Raw genomic sequence first — 19543 nt, 5'->3', positions numbered from 1 at the left:
TATATATTAACTATATTAACCCTAATTATATTAGGGTTAATATAGTTAATATCGTTATTATATTATATATATATTAAGTATAATAACCCTCTCTAACTCTAACATCCCTAACTAAATTCTTATTAAAATAAATCTAATTAATATTAATATTATTTATTAAAATATTCCTATTTAAATCTAAATACTTACCTATAAAATAAACCCTAAGATAGCTACAATGTAATTAATAATTACATTGTAGCTATTTTATGGTTTATATTTATTTTACAGGTAACCTGGCATTTATTTTAACTAGGTACAATAGCTATTAAATAATTAATAACTATTTAATAGCTACCTAGTTAAAATAATTACCAATTTACCTGTAAAATAAATCCTAACCTAAGTTACAAATACACCTACACTATCAATAAATTAAATAAACTACAAATATCTAAACTAAAATACAATAAAATAAACTAATCCCCATAAAAAAAATAAAAAGGCAAAATGTTATTTAAACTTAATCCCTTAAAGTAAACTGTACATTGTTGGTCGTTAAGAATTTTCTTGGTTTCTAGGACTGTGCTATTATACCCTCCCTCCTGCTGGCTGTGAGACAGTGCTATTAAATATGCAATCCCCATAAATAGACCAGCAATGTAAAGGGTATGTCACTGGTCCTTAAGGGGTTAACTAGTGGCTAATTATGATTATACTAAATTTCATGACCCTTTAATGATAAATAAAAAAGTGCTTCTAATAAACTATAAAAATGGTTGATTGTGATCACATCAGTATAGAAAATATCACATTGATAGCTGGTAACATGCTGTAATTATCAAACAATAGATTGGAATCAACTCCTATGTGTTTAAAGACAAATACATTTTTATGCATACTAGACATCCCACACGTGATATTTCTCTTACAGTTGAGACTCTATTCTCAACAACTCAACCGAGGTCGGCTGTCTTGGGGTCACTCACACTTGACTCTGAACTCACATTCACTCTATATATAAAAGCGCTTACCAAATCCTGCCATGCACACCTACGTAATTCACCATTTCCTTACTCAAGAAACTACAAAAATACTAAGTAAAGGGAAAGTCTACAAAGAGACAGTCTAAAAAGATAGATATTGCATTTATTACCTATTCCCCAGTTTTGCATAACCAAGACAGTTATATTAATATACTTTTTACCTCTGTGATTACCTTGTATCTAAGCCTCTGGAGACTGCCCCCTTATTTCAGTTCTTTTGACAAACTTGCATTTTAACCAATCAGTGCTGACTCCTAGGTAACTCTACGGGCATGAGCACATAACAGGCAGCCTTCAAGGGCTCAAAAATTAGCATATGAGCCTACCTAGGTTTAGCTTTCAACTAAGAATACTAAGAGAACAAAGCAAAATTTATGATACAAGTATATTTGAAAGTTGTTTAAAATTACATGCCCTATCTGAATGGTGAAAGTTTTTTTTTACTAGACTGTCCCTTTAATTCCTCTATTTTGTCACGTATTGACTAATGCAACCTAATTTTAAATGGCCTTCCCAAACACCACCTCTCCCTCTCCAGTGTATCATGAATTCTTCAGCTAGACTCATCCAGCCAAGTTGACGATCTACATCAAGTGCTCCACTCTGCCAGTCTCTACACTGGCTCCCCATAAACTCTAGAATACAATTAAAAGCAATACACTAACAGTTTACTCAAAAATTTTCTCCCCTTTAATTTGTTCCCAATGATCCATTTTACCTGCTGGAATGTATTAAATTGTTTACAAGTGTTTCCTTTACTGTTATATTGGCTTTTGAAATAGCTGATTTAGCCTGTGGTATCCCCACCTATTCTGAAAGTTTTTGGCCTTAAAGTGAATGTAAACTTTCATGAATTAGTGCCCAGTTTTTAAAAATACTATTAAAAACAGGTGCACTTTCATTCATGAAAGTTTACATTGCAGCATATGTTTGCAAATATTTACCTTTCTCTTCAGCAAAGCCGAATCGGCGATCCCCCACCCACTTCTGATGCTGTACTTACACAGCAATGACGGATTCCTCCAATCATGGCGTGGCCTCACGAGATGGACGCTCTGGGGGGGTGGGAGCCTTTATTATTATTTAGCATTATACTTTATAAAGCGCCAACATATTCTGCAGCGCTTTCCATGGGTACAATCAATATAGATAAAACAATGTTATAAAACTTGTAAGAGACAAGACAAAACTTACAAACGCATACAGGAGGAATTAAGGACCCTATTCCCATGGGAACTTACAATCTAGAAGGGTAGGAGGTTTAGAAGCAGGAGGTGAAGACTGCAAGATTGAGAAAAATGTTAATGCAGAGTTAGATGAGGGAAATGTTAGGTAAGTGAAATTAATTTATTACTGAGTTGGGTGGTAGGCTTCTCTGAACAAAAATGCCTTCAGGGAGAATTTAAAAGAAGAAAGAGTAGGGGAAAGCTTGACAGGATGAGGGAGAGTGTTCCAGAGGGTAGGTGCTGCATGACAGAAGTCCTGCAGTCTAGCATGGGAAGAGGTGATAGTCGAAGATGCAAGGAGCAGGTCATTATTGGATTTTAGTGGGTGGGCTGGAGTATACTTGTTGATTAGAGAGGATAGGTAGTGGGGAGCGGCGTTGGTTAGGGCTTTGTATGAAAGGGTGAGCATTTTGAATTTAATTCTGCTGTGAATGGGGAGCCAATGAAGGGACTCCCAGAGAGGTGCAGCAGATACAGAGCGACGGGAAAGGTGGATTAGCCTGGCAGAGGCATTTAGATTGGATTGAAGGGGGAGAGGCGGGAAAGAGGAAGGCCAGTAAGTAGGTTATTGCAGTAGTCAAGTTGGGAAGTAACAAGGGAGTGGATTATTTGCTTTGTGGTGTTAGCGCTCAGAAAAGGGCGAATCTTGGAAATATTGCATAGGTGGTTGCGGCAGGATAAAGAAAGCGATTGGATGTGGGGGGCGAAGGATAGATTTGAGTCAAGTGTAACTCAGAGGCAGCGGACTTGGGGCCATGGGGAGATGGTGATTCCGTCAACAGGGAAAGAAAAGTCAGAAGTTGGCGTAGAGCTTGAGGGCAGGATTAGAGAGAGCTCAGTCTTGGACATGTTAATCTTTAGGTGGTGAGAGGCCATCCAGGAAGAAATACCAAATAAGCAGTCGCTGACATGAGAAAAGACAGAGGGAGAGAGAGCGGGGGTGGAGAGGTAGATCTGGGTGTTATCAGCATAGAGGTGGTATTTGAAGCCATAACTGTTGATAAGTTTACCCAGTGAAGAAGTATAAATAGAGAAGAGTAGAGAACCCAGAATAGATCCTTGAGGTACTCCAACAGACAGAGTCATTGAAGAGGAGGAGTCACCAGCAAATGACACAGAAAAAGACCTATGAGAAAGATAAGAGTGAATCCAAGAAAGAGCAGTGTCACAGAGGCCAAAAGACCTAAGGGTCTGTAGGAGGAGGGGGTGGTCAACTGTGTCGAAGGCAGCTGAGAGGTCAAGTAAGATGCGTATGGAGTAGTGGCCATTAATTTTAGCAGAAAGTTAGTAACCTTAGTAAGGGCAGTCTCAGTTGAATGTTTGGGGTGGAATCCAGATTGCAGGGGGTCAAGCAAGGAGTTGGTGGACAGGAAGTGGGTTAGGCAATTGTAAACTAGTTTTTCAAGGAGTTTCGATGTTAGTGGAAGCAGTGATATGGGGAAGTAGCTTACATGAGAGTTAGGGTCAAGAGAGGTTTTTTTGAGTATGGTAGTTACTTTGCATGTTTGAAAGAAGATGGGAATGAACCAGTAGAGAGAGAAAGGTTGAAGATGTGAGTCAGAGCAGGAGTGAGGGGTGAAGACAGGGGGGGGGGTATTAGATGGGAAGGGATAGGGTCAATCGGGCAGGTAGTGAGGCGTGAGGAAGATAGTAGCGAAGAGACTTCATTCTCAGTGGCTCAATGAAAAATGCAGAGGGTGGCAGGAGGTGTAACTGGGCCTGTTGTTGGAAATTTGCAGGTTGGTGTTAGGATGTTGTTATCACAATCCTACTAAAAAATGACTTGTTCTACTAGTTACTAGCAAAGTTTCACAGGTAAGTTTGTATTTAGTTTTAAATAGGTATTATTTAGTTAATAATAATAAGTTTAATTTAGCTATATTTTAATTATGTTAAAGTTAGGTGGTGTTAGGGTTACGCTAGGGTTAAGATTACGGTTAGATTTAGGGTTAGGCTTAGGGTTACGTTAGGGTTAGGTTTAGAGGTTAATATAGTTTAATTGAGGTTGTTGCGATGTGGGGGGCTGGCGGTTTAGGGGTTAATAGGTTTATTTAGTGGTAGTGATGTGGGAGGCCAGAGGTTTAGGGGTTAATAGCTTTATTTAGTTGCGGAGATGTCAGGAAGCGGTGGAATAGGGGTTAATAGATTTATTATAGTGTGGGCGATGTTGGGTGCAGGGAAATATGGGTTAATAACATTAGTATAGTGGCAGTGATATCTGGAGCGGCAGATTAGGGGTTAATAGTTTTATTTAGGTGGCGGCGATATTGGGGGCTGCAGATTAGGGGTTAATAACATTATGTAGGTGGCGGCGATGTCGGGGGCAGCAGATTAGGGGTGTTTAGACGTGGGGTTTATGTTAGGGTGTACTTTTTTTCCCCGATAGACATCAAAGGGGCTGCGTTACGGAGCTTTTCTTTCCGCGATCGCAGGTGTTAGACTTTTTTCTGACCCGCTCTCCCCATTGATGTCTATGGGGAAAGCGTGCACAAGCACGTCAAAACAGCGCTTGAATTGTGTGCGGTATGGACCTTAAAAACACCATAACACACGCACAAGCCGGCTGTTTCAAAACTTGTAACGGCTGTGTTATAGAGGATTAAAAAACGCCACTTTTGTTGCATTTGTTCATTTCCCTATAGCGCGCATAACTCGTAATCTAGGTTTACATTTCCTCTCTTGCCTCCATGTATTTCCTCTTTGATCAACCTCTGACCTACGTCTCTCCACTCCTATTATCTCTACATCCCTTGATGGCCTCTAAGACTTTTTACGAGATGTTTTCAACCTTGTATAGCTTCAGACGCTCTTTGAAAACCCACCTATTCAGAGAGGGTTACCATCTCTCCTCCTGTTTCTCATTCTACACAAAAGAAATCTTAAACTGCCTTAACTCACTGCTGCAACTACAATCCACGTGACAAGCTACCCCAAACTTTATGTCTCCGCACCCTCAACCTGTAGACTGTCAGCTCTTCGGAGCAGGTCCCTCCTCCTCTGTACTAGTTTTGTTTAGTATGTTATACATTTGTACAGGTATACAAATAAATGATAATAATAATAATACAAAATAAAGTTTAGATTACATGATTTTGCATGAAATTGTGCTTGTGTAACATTCGTACCCTGAGTATACCAGAAGCATCTATGCACTCGATTTAGAAGTTGAAAGTAAAAAATATTTTGCTTGTGCACAAGTATTGTTCTAGTAGAAGTTACCAGTATTAAAAGTAAATTGTGTTTCCTAATGTGAAGTTACTAGAAACCTACCAGTTTCACATTAAAGGGACAGTCAAGTCCAAAACATACTTAAATGGTTCAATTAGGGCATGCAATTTGAAACAACTTTCCAATTTACTTCACCAATTTTTCTTTGTTCTCTTGGTATTCTCACTTGAAAGCTAAACTTAGGTAGGCTCATATGCTAATTTCTTAGACCTTGAAGGTCGCCTCTAATCTAAATGCATTTTGACAGTTTTTCACCACTAGAGGGCGTTAGTTCATGTGTGCAATATAGATAACATTGCGCTAATGCCCGTGCAGTTTCCTCTGAGTCAAAACTGATTGGCTAAAATGCAAGTCTGTCAAAAGAACTGAAATAAGGGGGCAGTTTTCAGAGGCATAGATACAAGGTAATTACAAAGGTAAAACGTGTATTATTATAACTGTATTGGTTATGCAAAACTGGGGAATGGGTAATAAAGTAATTATCTTTTTAAACAACACAAATTCTGGAGTTTATTGTCCCTTTGAACAAATACAAATCCAAACATTCAGCAGGTATATCTCTTACAAGTGTTTGCCTTAAAACTGTTGTACAGTGTCATACGACGATACCACTTTATATGCGTAAAATTAACCTTTTCACTCCCAGAATAATATTAAAACTTGTAAATTAATTATTTATACATTTGAGCTTGGGTATTATGGGTATACGGTACATGTGTGTGTGATATGCATTTTATATCCATTATATTGTAAAATTCTTGATTATACATTTTTCTAGCTCTACTGTTTTTTAATTTTGCTAAGTTTTGTTCTAGAAACAAGATAAACAAAATAGGATATCATTAACTCGCATAAAAAAATGACTGCAACATTTCCTGTTTACAATGGTGTTTTCTCACACTGTAAAACCTGTTTTGTTAATTGAAACTAATGAGCCGCTTTATTCTTTAAAAACTGTAAGCTCTCAGTGTACCGAACGGGATCCTGCTATTGTGTTTCTTGCAATTCTGTTCATTCTTGTGTGCTATGAAACATTATTTGTTATTGGCCAATTACTATATTTAAATTTCATTACCAACCAATAGAGAATCACTATAAACAGATAAAAATATAACTCTAATGAATCTACATAGTTCTAAAATGGCATCAGTGTGTATTTTCTATGGACAAAAACCAATATTCCTTGGTAAAAAAGAAGTCTTAAAATAGTGTGAAAATAAAACCTAAGAGGCCAGTTTTGTGGTTTATGAAGTCATATAAGAGCAGTCATAATAATGACTTTACCAGAGCTTTTTACTTTGGTTATCATTTCCAGTGTTAATGTTATTGTAGCTGGAGGACAAGGTGAATTTATAAGCGTGAGTTTCCACTTTCCGCTAGTCATTGAAAGTATTCGGAGCTTTAGAAATTATAGCTAATTTTTACTGCCTAATTTGTAATACTGGTTCCTCGCAATCATGCTTGCTCTACTTGCAATATTGTTTGTTTTCTATTTGTGAGCTAGTTGTTTTGAAAAGATTTAAAACACATTTTGGCCTAGATTACAAGTGGTGCGCTAACAGTTGCTTGCTAGCGATATCGGGTTTATTGCGGGTGTTTGCACACCTATTGGAAGTAGTGCGCGTATTACTAGTTAAAAGTTAGCGCGAAAATTCAGAGCTCTGGTTAACTATTACTCTCGAATAAACAGTGTCATAAAAACCATCAAAAATAAATTTAAAAGTACAGTTTTGAAAAAAATTGCATAAAAAAGTTATAAGGGCTCAAAGATATAAGGCCTTAGGTGTTAGAAAAAAGGCAGCAAAGGGCTTCAACATAGAAATACATACAGTACATATACATGTCTAAATATGCGTATATACTTTGGCATATGTATCAAGCTCCGATCAAGTTCGTTCGGGTTGACTGACACCCCCTGCTGGTGGCCTACTGGCCGCGAATCTGCCGGGGGGCGGCGTTGCACCAGCAGCTCTTGTGAGCTGCTTGTGCAATGCTGAATACGGTGAGCGTATTGCTCGCCGTATTCAGCAAGGTCTGTCGGACCTGATCCGCACTGTCGGATCAGGTCCGATAGACCATGATAACTAGAGGCCATAGTATGTATATATGTGTGTACCTATGTATTTATGTGTTTTACTGTATATTTACTGTATATTTTTCACATTCAAATCTTCTTCATTTATATATATATATATATATATATATGCATACCTATACCAGCATATCTATTCCTAGATATATAGGTATAGATATGTATTTTACATGAGCAGTATCATATATATATATATATATATATATATATATATATATATATAAAAGGATATATTTAATAATAAAAAGTACATTATTTTGTATGTAAAGAACTTACGGCTAGATTACAAATTTTGCGTTATGGGTGAAAAAACAGCGTTATGGCTCTTTTTCACTACCGCTGGTATTACAAGTCTTGCAGGTATTTCTGCACCGCACACTTTTTTGGCCGTAACGCAATGTAACTACCGCAGCTTTCAAAAAGTCCTTTATTAATGGGACTTCCATAGCTCCGGTATTACGAATTTGCCTTTCCGGCCAAAAAGTGAGCGGTACAGCCTATAACTACAAGATCCATAACGTAAACTGAAAGTCAGTAGTTATGAGTTTTATGCTACAAATCTGTAACATAAAACTTATAACTAAAGTGCTAAAAAGTACACTAACACCCATAAACTACCTATTAACCCCTAAACCGAGGCCCTCACGCATCGCAAATAATAAAATAAAATAATTAACCCCTAGTCTGTGGCTCCGGACATCGCAGCCACTATAATAAACATATGAACCCCTAAACCGCCATACTCCAGCATCGCAAATATTATTAACCCCTAATCTGCTGTCCCTAACATCGCCGCAACCTACATTACTGTTATCAACCCATAATCTTCTGTCCCCAAAATCACTGCCACTATACTAAAGTTATTAACCCCTAAACCTAACCCTAAGTCTAACCCTAACACCCTTAACTTTAATGTAATTAAAATCTAAATAAAACCTTCTATTAATAGCTAAATAATTCCTATTTAAAACTGAATACTTACCTGTAAAATAATCCCTAAGCTAGCTACAATATAACTAATAGTTACATTGTAGCTATCTTAGGTTTTATTTTTATTTCACAGCTAAGTTTGTAATTTTTTTTAACTAGGTAGAATAGTTAGTAAATAGTTATTAACTATTTACTAACTACCTAGCTAAAATAAATACAAATTTACCTGTAAAATAAAACCTAACCTGTCTTACACTAACACCCAACCTTACACTACAATTAAATAAATTACATTAATTAAATACAATTAACTAAATTACAAAAAAAAATAAACACTAAATTACACAAAATAAAAAAGAAATTATCAAATATTTAAACTAATTACACCTAATCTAATAGCCCTATCAAAATAAAAAAGCCCCCCCCCAAATAAAAATAAAAACTTCTAGCCTAAACTAAACTACCATAGCCCTTAAAAGGGCCTTTTGCGGGGCATTGCTCTTTTACCTGTAAAAAAAAATACAAACAACCCCCCAACAGTAAAGCCCACCAGCCACACAACCAAACCCCCCAAATAAAACCCTATCTAAAAAAACCTAAGCTCCCCATTGCCCTGAAAATGGCATTTGGATGGGAATTGCCCTTAAAAGGGTATTTAGCTCTTTTTCGGTGCCTAAACCCTAAGCTAAAAATAAAACCCACCCAATAAACCCTTAAAAAAACTTAACACTAACCCCGAAGATCCACTTACAGTTTTTGAAGACCCGACATCCATCCTCAACGAAGCGGCAGAAGTCCTCAGCGAAGCCGGCAGAAGTGTCTTCATCCAACCGGGCCGAAGTCTTCATCCAAGCCGGCAGAAGTCTTCATCCAGATGGCATCTTCTAACTTCATCCATCCGGTGCGGAGCGGCTCCATCTGCAAGACACCCGGTGCAGAGCATCCTCTTCTCTTGACGGCTCTTCTCGAATGAAGGTCCCTTTAAGTGACATCATTCAAGATGGCGTCCCTTGAATTCCGATTGGCTGATAGAATTCTATCAGCCAATCGGAATTAAAGGGGAAAAAATCCTATCGGCAGATGCAATTAGCCAATATGATTGAGCTTCAATCCTATTGGCTGATCCAATCAGCCAATAGGATTGAGCTTGCATTCTATTGGCTGATTGGAACAGCCAATAGGATTTTTTCACCTTTAATTCCGATTGGCTGATAGCATTCTATCAGCCAATCGGAATTCAAGGGACGCCATCTTGGATGACATCACTTAAAGGAACCTTCATTCGAGAAGAGCCGTCAAGAGAAGAGGATGCTCCGTGCCGAATGTCTTGAAGATGGATCCGCTTCGCGCCGGATGGATGAAGATAGAAGATGCCGTCTGGATGAAGACTTCTGCCGTCTGGATGAAGACTTCTGCCCATCTGGATGAAGACTTCTGCCCGTCTGGATGAAGACTTCTGCCGGCTTTGCTGAGGACTTCTGCCACTTCGTTGAGGATGGATGTCGGGTCTTCAAAAACTGTAAGTGGATCTTCGAGGGTTAGTGTTAGGCTTTTTAAAGGGTTTATTGGGTGTGTTTTATTTTTAGATTAGGGGTTTGGGCACTTGAAAAAGAGCTAAATGCCCATCCAAATGCCCTTTTCAGGGCAATGGGGAACTTAGGTTTTTTAAGTTAGGATTTTATTTGGGGGGTTGGTTGTGTGGGTGGTGGGTTTTACTGTTGGGGGTTGTTTGTATTTTTTTTTTTTACAGGTAAAAGAGCTGATTTCTTTTAGGCTAGGGTTTTTTTTATTTTGGGGGGCTTTTTATTTTGAAAGATTATTTTAGATTAGGTGTAATTAGTTTAAATATCTGATAATTTCTTTTATTATTTTGTGTAATTTAGTGGTTTTTTTTTGTAATTTAGGTAATTGTATTTAATTTATTTAATTGTAGTGTAAGGTTAGGTGTTAGTTTAACTCAGGTTAGGTTTTATTTTACAGGTAAATTTGTATTTATTTTAGCTAGGTAGTTAGTAAATAGTTAATAACTATTTACTAACTATTCTACCTAGTTAAAATAAATACAAACTTAGCTGTAAAATAAAAATAAAACCTAAGATAGCTTAGCTACAATGTAACTATTAGTTATATTGTAGCTAGCTTAGGTTTTATTTCACAGGTAAGTATTTAGTTTTAAATTATTTAGGTATTAATAGTAGGTTTTATTTAGATGTATTTTAATTATGTTAAAGTTAGTGGGTGTTAGGGTTAGGGTTACGTGTTAATAACTTTAGTATAGTGGTGGTGACATTGGGGGCGGCAGATTATTGGTTAATAAATGTAGGTAGGTGGCGGCGATGTCGGGCGGCAGATTAGGGGTTAATAAGTGTAATGTAGGTGGCGGCGATGTCGGGGGCGGCAGATTAGGGGTTAATAAGTGTAGGTAGGTAGCGACGACATTGGGGATGGCAGATTAGGGGTTAATAAGTGTAGGTGGGTGGCAGCAGTGTCGGGGGCGGCAGATTAGGGGTAAATAAGTGTAATGTAGGTGTCGGTGATGTCAAGGGTGGCAGATTAGGGGTATTTAGACTCAGGGTTTATGTTATGGTGTTAGGTGTAAACATAACTTTTCTTTCCCCATAGGAATCAAAGGGGCTGCGTTACGGAGCTTTACGCTCCTTTATTGCAGGTGTTAAGCTTTTTTTCAGCTGGCTCTCCCCATTGATGTCTATGGGGAAATCGTGCACGAGCATGTAAAACCAGCTCAAAGCAGCGCTGGTATTAGAGTGCGGTATGGAGCTCAATTTTACTCAATGCTCACTTATTGCCTGCTAACGCCGGGTTTATGAAAACCTGTAATAGCAGCGCTATAGGGAGGTGAGCAGTGACAATAACTTGCAAGTTAGCACCACACCGCTCATAATGCAAAACTCATAATCTAGCCAATAGGAATGTAAAATATGCATTTTGCGCATTGTCGGCTAGATTTAGAGTTTGGCGTTAGCCGTCAAAACCAGCGTTAGAGGCTCCTAACGCTGGTTTTGGGCTACCGCTGGTATTTAGAGTCAGTCAGGAAAGGGTCTAACGCTCACTTTGCAGCCGCGACTTTTCCATACCGCAGATCCCCTTACGTCAATTGCGTATCCTATCTTTTCAATGGGATCTTTCTAACGCCGGTATTTAGAGTCGTGGCTGAAGTGAGCGTTAGAAATCTAACGACAAAACTCCAGCCGCAGAAAAAAAAACAGGAGTTAAGAGCTTTATGGGCTAACGCCGGTTCATAAAGCTCTTAACTACTGTGCTCTAAAGTACACTAACACCCATAAACTACCTATGCACCCCTAAACCGAGGTCCCCCCACATCGCCGCCACTCTATTAAAATTTTTTAACCCCTAATCTGCTGACCGCACACCGCCGCCACCTACGTTATCCCTATGTACCCCTAATCTGCTGCCCCTAATACCGCCGACACCTACATAATATTTATTAACCCCTAATCTGCTGCCCGCTATCGCTGACACCTGCATATTTTTTTAAACCCTAATCTGCCGCTCTGTACACCGCCGCAACCTACATTATACCTATGTACCCCTAATCTGCTGCCCCTAACACAGCCGACCCCTATATTATATTTATTAACCCCTAATCTGCCGCCCCCAACGTCGCCTCCACCTACCTACAATTATTAACCCCTAATCTGCTGACCGGACCACACCGCTACTATAATAAATGTATTACCCCTAAAGCTAAGTCTAACCATAACCCTAACACCCCCCTAAGTTAAATATAATTTAAATCTAACGAAATAAATTAACTCTTATTAAATAAATTATTCCTATTTAAAGCTAAATACTTACCTGTAAAATAAACCCTAATATAGCTACAATATAAATTATAATTATATTGTAGCTATTTTAGGATTAATATTTATTTTACAGGCAACGTTGTAATTATTTTAACCAGGTACAATAGCTATTAAATAGTTAATAACTATTTAATAGTTACCTAGTTAAAATAATTACAAAATTACCTGTAAAATAAATCCTAACCTAAGTTACAATTAAACCTAACACTACACTATCAATAAATTAATTAAATAAAATACCTACAATTATCTACAATTAAACCTAACACTACACTATCAATAAATTAATTAAATACAATGCCTACAAATAAATACAAATAAATACAATGAAATAAACTAAAGTACAAAAAATAAAAAAGAACTAAGTTACAAAAAATAAAAAAATATTTACAAACATTAGAAAAATATTACAACAATTTTAAACTAATTACACCTACTCTAAGCCCGCTAATAAAATAAGAAAGCCCCCCAAAATAAAAAAATGCCCTACCCTATTCTAAAATTAAAATAGAAAAGCTCTTTTACCTTACCAGCCCTTAAAAGGGCCATTTGCGGGGCATGCCCCAAAGAATTCAGCTCTTTTGCCTGGAGAAAAAAAACATACAATACCCCCCCCAACATTACAACCCACCACCCACATACCCCTAATCTAACCCAAACCCCCCTTAAATAAACTTAACACTAAGCCCCTGAAGATCTTCCTACCTTATCTTCACCACACCGGGTATCACACCGATCCGTCCTGGCTCCGATGTCTTGATCCAAGCCCAAGCGGGGGGCTGAAGACATCCATCCTCCGGCTGAAGTCTTGATCCAAGCGGGCAGAAGAGGACATCCGGACCGGCAAACATCTTCATCCAAGCCGCATCTTCTATGTTCTTCAATCCGATGACGACCGGCTCCATCTTGAAAACCTCCAGCGCGGATCCATCCTTTTCTTCCGACGACTAGACGACGAATGAATGTTCCTTTAAGGGACGTCATCCAAGATGGCGTCCCTCGAATTCCGATTGGCTGATAGGATTCTATCAGCCAATCGGAATTAAGATAGGAAAATTCTGATTGGCTGATGGAATCAGCCAATCAGATTCAAGTTCAATCCGATTGGCTGATCCGATCAGCCAATCAGATTGAGCTTGCATTCTATTGGCTGATCTGAAAACCAATGTTGTGTATTTGTATACTTGTCACCAAAATATTAAATGTCAGCAATTTGCAACTTGTCTTCATAAAGTGCATACTGTATATGTGTATTCCCTATATGTTGCAAAACTAATACTTTCAGAATAGTCATAAACATACCTAAATATACCTTTCAAGCCACACCCCCTGCTAATGCATCCCAAATGATAGGGATGTCACTACAAAATACTATTTACACTAAAAGACCTAAAGAAAACACCTATAGACTATACTGTTTACTGTCCTTGGTTAAAGTTAACTGCTTATATTTACAATTACACCACCTATACAAGGAGAAATGTATCATTCTACAGCCACCATAATGTCAAATATTGCTGAACCCAAAGTCTATCCAATATTGGAAATTATCAATGTATACAACGGATATACTCCCTTGTCTCATACACCGAAGAAACAGTATGCAAATCACTTAAGGGAATCAGATTATCCCATATATATATATAGTTAGAACAAAATCGACCAAAGTATCTCTTCATATGCTTATATGATAACATATGGCCACTATTGGCCTGTATATTCATATGCCCAGGTGAGTACAAAATATAGAGTGACAATATGCACCCCTGGTATGTAGTACCCTAGTAGTACGCTGTTCTGGCTGTCTGTAGGTAGTATGTTTTCTCAAAAAGAAAATAGCTCTTCATAGACTATCAGTAAGCAATTCCATCAGTACGTCCTCAGTTGGTCCAACATAAGGAATGCGTCTGAGGCAACATTTACACACGCTGTATTCTGATTGGAAGACTGCCAGAAAAGGGCCTAACAGGCCTTTAAAAGTTCAGTTTTTTTTCACTATTTTTTTGTCATAGTAAGGGGTTCTTTTGCCCCGAAACATCACATTTCAATAAAATTTCACTTGAAATCTATATTTACTGAAGACCAGAAAGTGCTTTATTTATATTCTTCAATATATATATATATATATATATATATATATATACAAAACACGGAAGGGGACTGCACTCTCAAACTGGACTGGGTACACATCTCATGACCCTGCAACATGCACAGCCCTGGGGGCTCAATAGCACTCTCAGGAAACTGCACTGTCGCTAGAGTCCCAGGCAGTTAACCCCAGACAAGTCTGGGTTCAAGGCCCACAGGGAAAAATACAAAACAAATTAATACAGCACACAGAGGAAGTCCTGCACTCACTTACTTGGGAGAGATCTTGACGTGGTACCTGGGCTTGTCCCATTTGGTCAGATGCAGGAACTAACTCTTCTATTTTTGCTTTTAATCTTAGCTGAGTGCTTGTAAGTGAGTGCTGGACTTCCTCTGTGTGCTGTATTAATTTGTTTTGTAATTTTCCCTATGGGCCTTGCACCCAGAGTTGTCTGGGGTTAACTGCCTGGGACTCTGGGGACAGTGCAGCTCCCTGAGGGTGCTATTGAACACCCAGGACTGTGCATGTTGCAGGGTCATGGGATGTGTACCCAGTACTAGGTAGGTACAGCAGGCACAGCTGGTATAGTAGACACAGGTTTCTCAGCAGGGACAGGATACCCAGCGGATTCGGTTGGTGAGACTGTCACGGGATACCAGATAGGTACAGCAGGCACAGCTGGTTTGAAGAAGGCTGTCACTAATATAGTAGAAACAGGTTTCTCAGCAGGCACAGAATACCCAGCGGGTACTATTGGTGAGACTGTCATGGGACACCAGATAGGTACAGCTTCAGAAACAAGGTGAGTATACCCATGTATCAGACAAGTCTGCTTGGCTTTCAGGAACCAGGTGAGCATGCTTAGGTACAAGGCTATTATGCTTGGCCTCTGGAGCAAGATGAGCATACACAGGTATCAGGTAAGTATGCTTGGTCTCTGGAACAAGGTGAGCATAATATTGAAAAGCAGAAAAATGGTCCAGCACTCCCATGTAAGATCCATTGAAGTTTATTGGCAAAACATAAATGAAAAAAACAAACGTGCAGTTAAAAAATATGCATCTTTTGTGCACTGCACACTTGTGGTAAATCAGATTTGCATACAGACTTTATTCAAACAGGGCTATTCAGTCGTTCCTTTACTTCACTTGCTCATTTACACATTTTCTAAATGAGCGCTTCAATAGGATGAGTACACAGATTGTTTGTCTATTTTACAAGGTGAGCATACACAGGTATCAGGTAAGTATGCTTGGCCTCTAGAACAAGGTGAGCATACACAGGTATAAGGTAAGTATGCAAGAGTTTCTGGAATAAGGAGAGCATACACAGATAGCAGGTAAGTATGCTTTTGCTTAACAGGAACAAGGTTGGAAGGCAATAACTCAGAGCCCAGAGTGAAGGGCTGAGTAAACTTTTATAGTAACTCCGACACCTAAGTCATCCAGGTGGGAGTTCACGTAATTAAGATGTGGACCCTTTAAATCTAGGCAGCACATGGCCTAATGTGCCTAAAGAAGCCACAGCAGGAGCTTGAACACCATTGTCTCGGCCTCCCACATGGAAGCCACAACCCTTAGTGTTTGCCGAGACCAGTGGGGCCGGACCGGGAGCTCCCAGTGAATCCCTTTACACAGGGACATCTCTGAACTTAAAGGGACAGTATAGTCAAAATTAAACTTTCATGATTCAGATAGGGCATGCAATTTTAAACAACTTTCCAATTGACTTTTATCATTAAATTTGCTTTGTTTCCTTGGTGGTATTTTTGAAAAGCTAAACCTAGGTAGACTCAAACTGATTTCTAAACCGTTGAAAACCACCTCTTAGCTCAGAGCATTTTACAAGTTTTTCACAGTTATACAGTATTAGTTCATGTGTGTCATATTAGATAACATTGTGCTCACTCCCGTGGAGTTATTTAGGAGTCTGCACTGATTGGCTAAACGACATGTCTGTCAAAGCACTGAGATAAGGGGGCAGTCTGCAGGGGCTTAGATACAAGTTACTCACAGAGGTAAAACATATATTATTACAACAGTGTTGGTTATGCAAAACTGGGGAATGGGTAATAATGGGGATATCTATCTTTTTAAACAATAAAAAATCTGGTGTAGACTGTCCCTTTAAGCTATGGGGTTGCTGAGTATATTTTTCTTTTTTCTATGTTCTAACTTGTCAGTGCACATATTAAGGCTACTCGAGTGTCTCCAACAGGCTCAGAAAGACTTAAAATAATAATAATAGTAATAATTGTAGTTAATATAGATACGCAAAGATATACAATGCTTTGCATTATCTGTTTTGTATAATTGCTTTATTGTGTGATACATATATATATATATACACAAGGAAACAAGATCTTATTCAACCTAGTTCATTTATGTCAAATATATAGACGCAATAATTTTTAAGTGCACAGGCTGTAATCTTAAAACTAAAACTAGTTGCAGACGGCCATCTAAAGTTACTATAGTAATATGTAAGATATTTATTTACCTAAACTAAAATTAGGTTATTACACACACTGTTACCATATTTGGGAAATTGTTGTAATTATTTTTGATATTGAATTGACATTTATTCAGTTTTGAAGAAAGAACATATTCTTACCTTTATTACAGTCCCATCACCAGTATAATACAGACTGAACTTAAAAAATTATTGAGGAGGCTCTCCTTTTTTATTCTTCCCTCTTTTCCTTTCATTCCTCTCCCTTCTCTTCCCCCAACCCTTTTATTTCTTTCCAGTTAAGTACCCTCTTATATGGCTTAAAAAGGAACTTACCGTTTCCTTAATTTTTTTTTTTTAAATAGCTTTATTGAGAGAAATTATAATACAACATGTCATAATCAAATAATAACAGGTACATTAAGTTCTTTGAACAAGAGACCTTCCTCTCTGGAAGGTGGGGTGTTGTAGAGGGAAAAGGGGTAGAATCCCTTGAGTACCATAGGTATCTAGAGTCCATCAGTAAAAGGGTAGGTTCCTTTTAGTGGTTTTTTTTATTGGTATTTGCAGGAAGCTCACATGTTTTAGTATTTTAAAAAGAAGGTTTGTGAGTACAGAAAGTTTAGTAGGGACACAGGCCTCCTTGTATCAGAGAGTTAACCTGTGATATCGGCAAGGTACAGTTAACAGTCTTTTCATAACATTACTTTAGGCTAGTAATACCTTAGTATGAATATTTAGATAAAATAACTACGGGGAGGGGGAGAGAAGAGAGTGAGAGAGGAGAGAAGTTTGTGAATCTCCACTTTTCCTGTCAGAAAATAGTGATATCTTTACAGGTGTAATGTATTGGTTACTTGCTGTTTCCATTGGTCTTGTATGGGTACTATGGGGATCTTCCTCTTTTGGGGGATGAGGGCCTTTGCACTGTTGAGACAAATATAGAGAAGTGAGTGTTTGGCACCCTCGCTGACTTTAGGTAATGAATGGAAAATCAGGATTTTTGGATCTACTGGTATATGGCTTGAGAATTTGTTGCTGATGTATGTAATAATCTCTCACCGGTATGGGCCAATTCTGTCGCATCCCCACCAGATATGTAGAAGGTTAGCCTCCTCGCCACATCCCTTCCAAAACCTCCCATTTGTTTTTTATATATGCGTCTTATCCTGGTAGGGGTCAGATACCATCTTGATAAGAGTTTGTAGTTCAATTCTTGGATGTTTTTTTGTTTTTTTTTAAATAGTTTTTATTGAGGTAAGTCAAATGGCATACAGCTTATGCATTTCAGCAAATAGAAACAACAACATAACATGATACATAAACTTTAAGACATGAGGCGTGTGTACACCTCAGATAGAACACGTACCTCGTTTTTACAGAGGCCGTCATTTTAGAATCAAACTGGGCAGTACAGAACACATTTGCCCAATCTAGTGGTTATGTTACTAGGACGGCTTTAAAGACAATAGATAGAGTAATTAGGACTATTGAAGGAGAAAAAACAGATGTTGTAGGCACAACGAGTGGGAAAGCAACTAAGAGGTCAAGCCTCACATCGTGCATTACATGGGAGACAAGAGAGGCCGTAATAATCCAGCCACTGGCTCTCTTGGTCATCCCGTGTCTGGCTTCCTCACTTAACAGAGTGTCGGGGAAGGTCTCTAAGGGTATGTTGGTAAGGTCAGGTGTTATGTAGTCTGGTTGTGTATTGTATCAGACATGTAAGTGTCCCAAGGTTCCCAAATAAGGCAGAAATCTGTCAATTTCTTGCGTTCACCATAGACATAGGTCTCCATGCTTCTAATGTAGTTCACACATTCTATTACTCCCCGCCATTTGGGGGGCTGGCTTTTCTTCCAGTTTCTGGCTACCAGCAGTTTGGTGGAAATGAGGATGTATATAAGTAAATTTCGTTTAATGCTAGGGAGCAAGTCCACCCCCATATGCAGTAGCGCCAAAGCCGCTTCCAGTGTTTCTACTAGCCCAAGTTTCTTGCATAGGGTTTCTACCCTTTTCCAAGTGTCTGCCAGTTTTGGGCAAGACCACCAGATATGGGTCGGGGTGCCCCGTTCACCGCATTCTCGCCAGCACATGGGAGAGTGATCGGGATAGAGTCTTTGCAGTTTAGTGGGTACTAAATGCCATCTCGTAATGATTTTGAAATAGAGCTCATACAAAGTAACACAATGAGTAGCCCTTTTAGTGATGCAGATTGTTTCCTCCCATACTTCCAATGGGTAGGTAAGTTGCAAATCTTTTTCCCATGCCTCCATATGGGTCGTTTTAGAGGGGATGGGGTCCCCTAGTAGGCACTGGTAATGCACAGAAAGAGGTTTGTAGAGTTGGAGATTGGCCCTCCATCGCTGTTCCCACAATGTGGGGTCCCTCAGTTCATCTTCTAAGAAACCCCAGGATTTCATAAGTGCTCGTAGGCGCAGAAGTGTAAAGCGGGACCTCGGGGCCACTGCAGGTAGGGCTAGCATGGTCGTATGGGCTTTCAGTCTCCTGTTATCATAGAAATCAGACAGAGAAGCCACTCCCGTGGCAGACCACGAGCTGGTAGGGATATCAGGTAATCCCAGGAGGAGGCCCCGGATAGAATGTGTAGGCGAGGGGTGTGGGGCAATGAGTCTGCTATGTCTCAATTTCAACCA

This window comes from Bombina bombina, chromosome 1 (genome assembly GCF_027579735.1).
Source record: "Bombina bombina isolate aBomBom1 chromosome 1, aBomBom1.pri, whole genome shotgun sequence".
NCBI classification, from domain to species: domain Eukaryota; kingdom Metazoa; phylum Chordata; class Amphibia; order Anura; family Bombinatoridae; genus Bombina; species Bombina bombina.
This window is presented reverse-complemented; position numbering follows the sequence as displayed.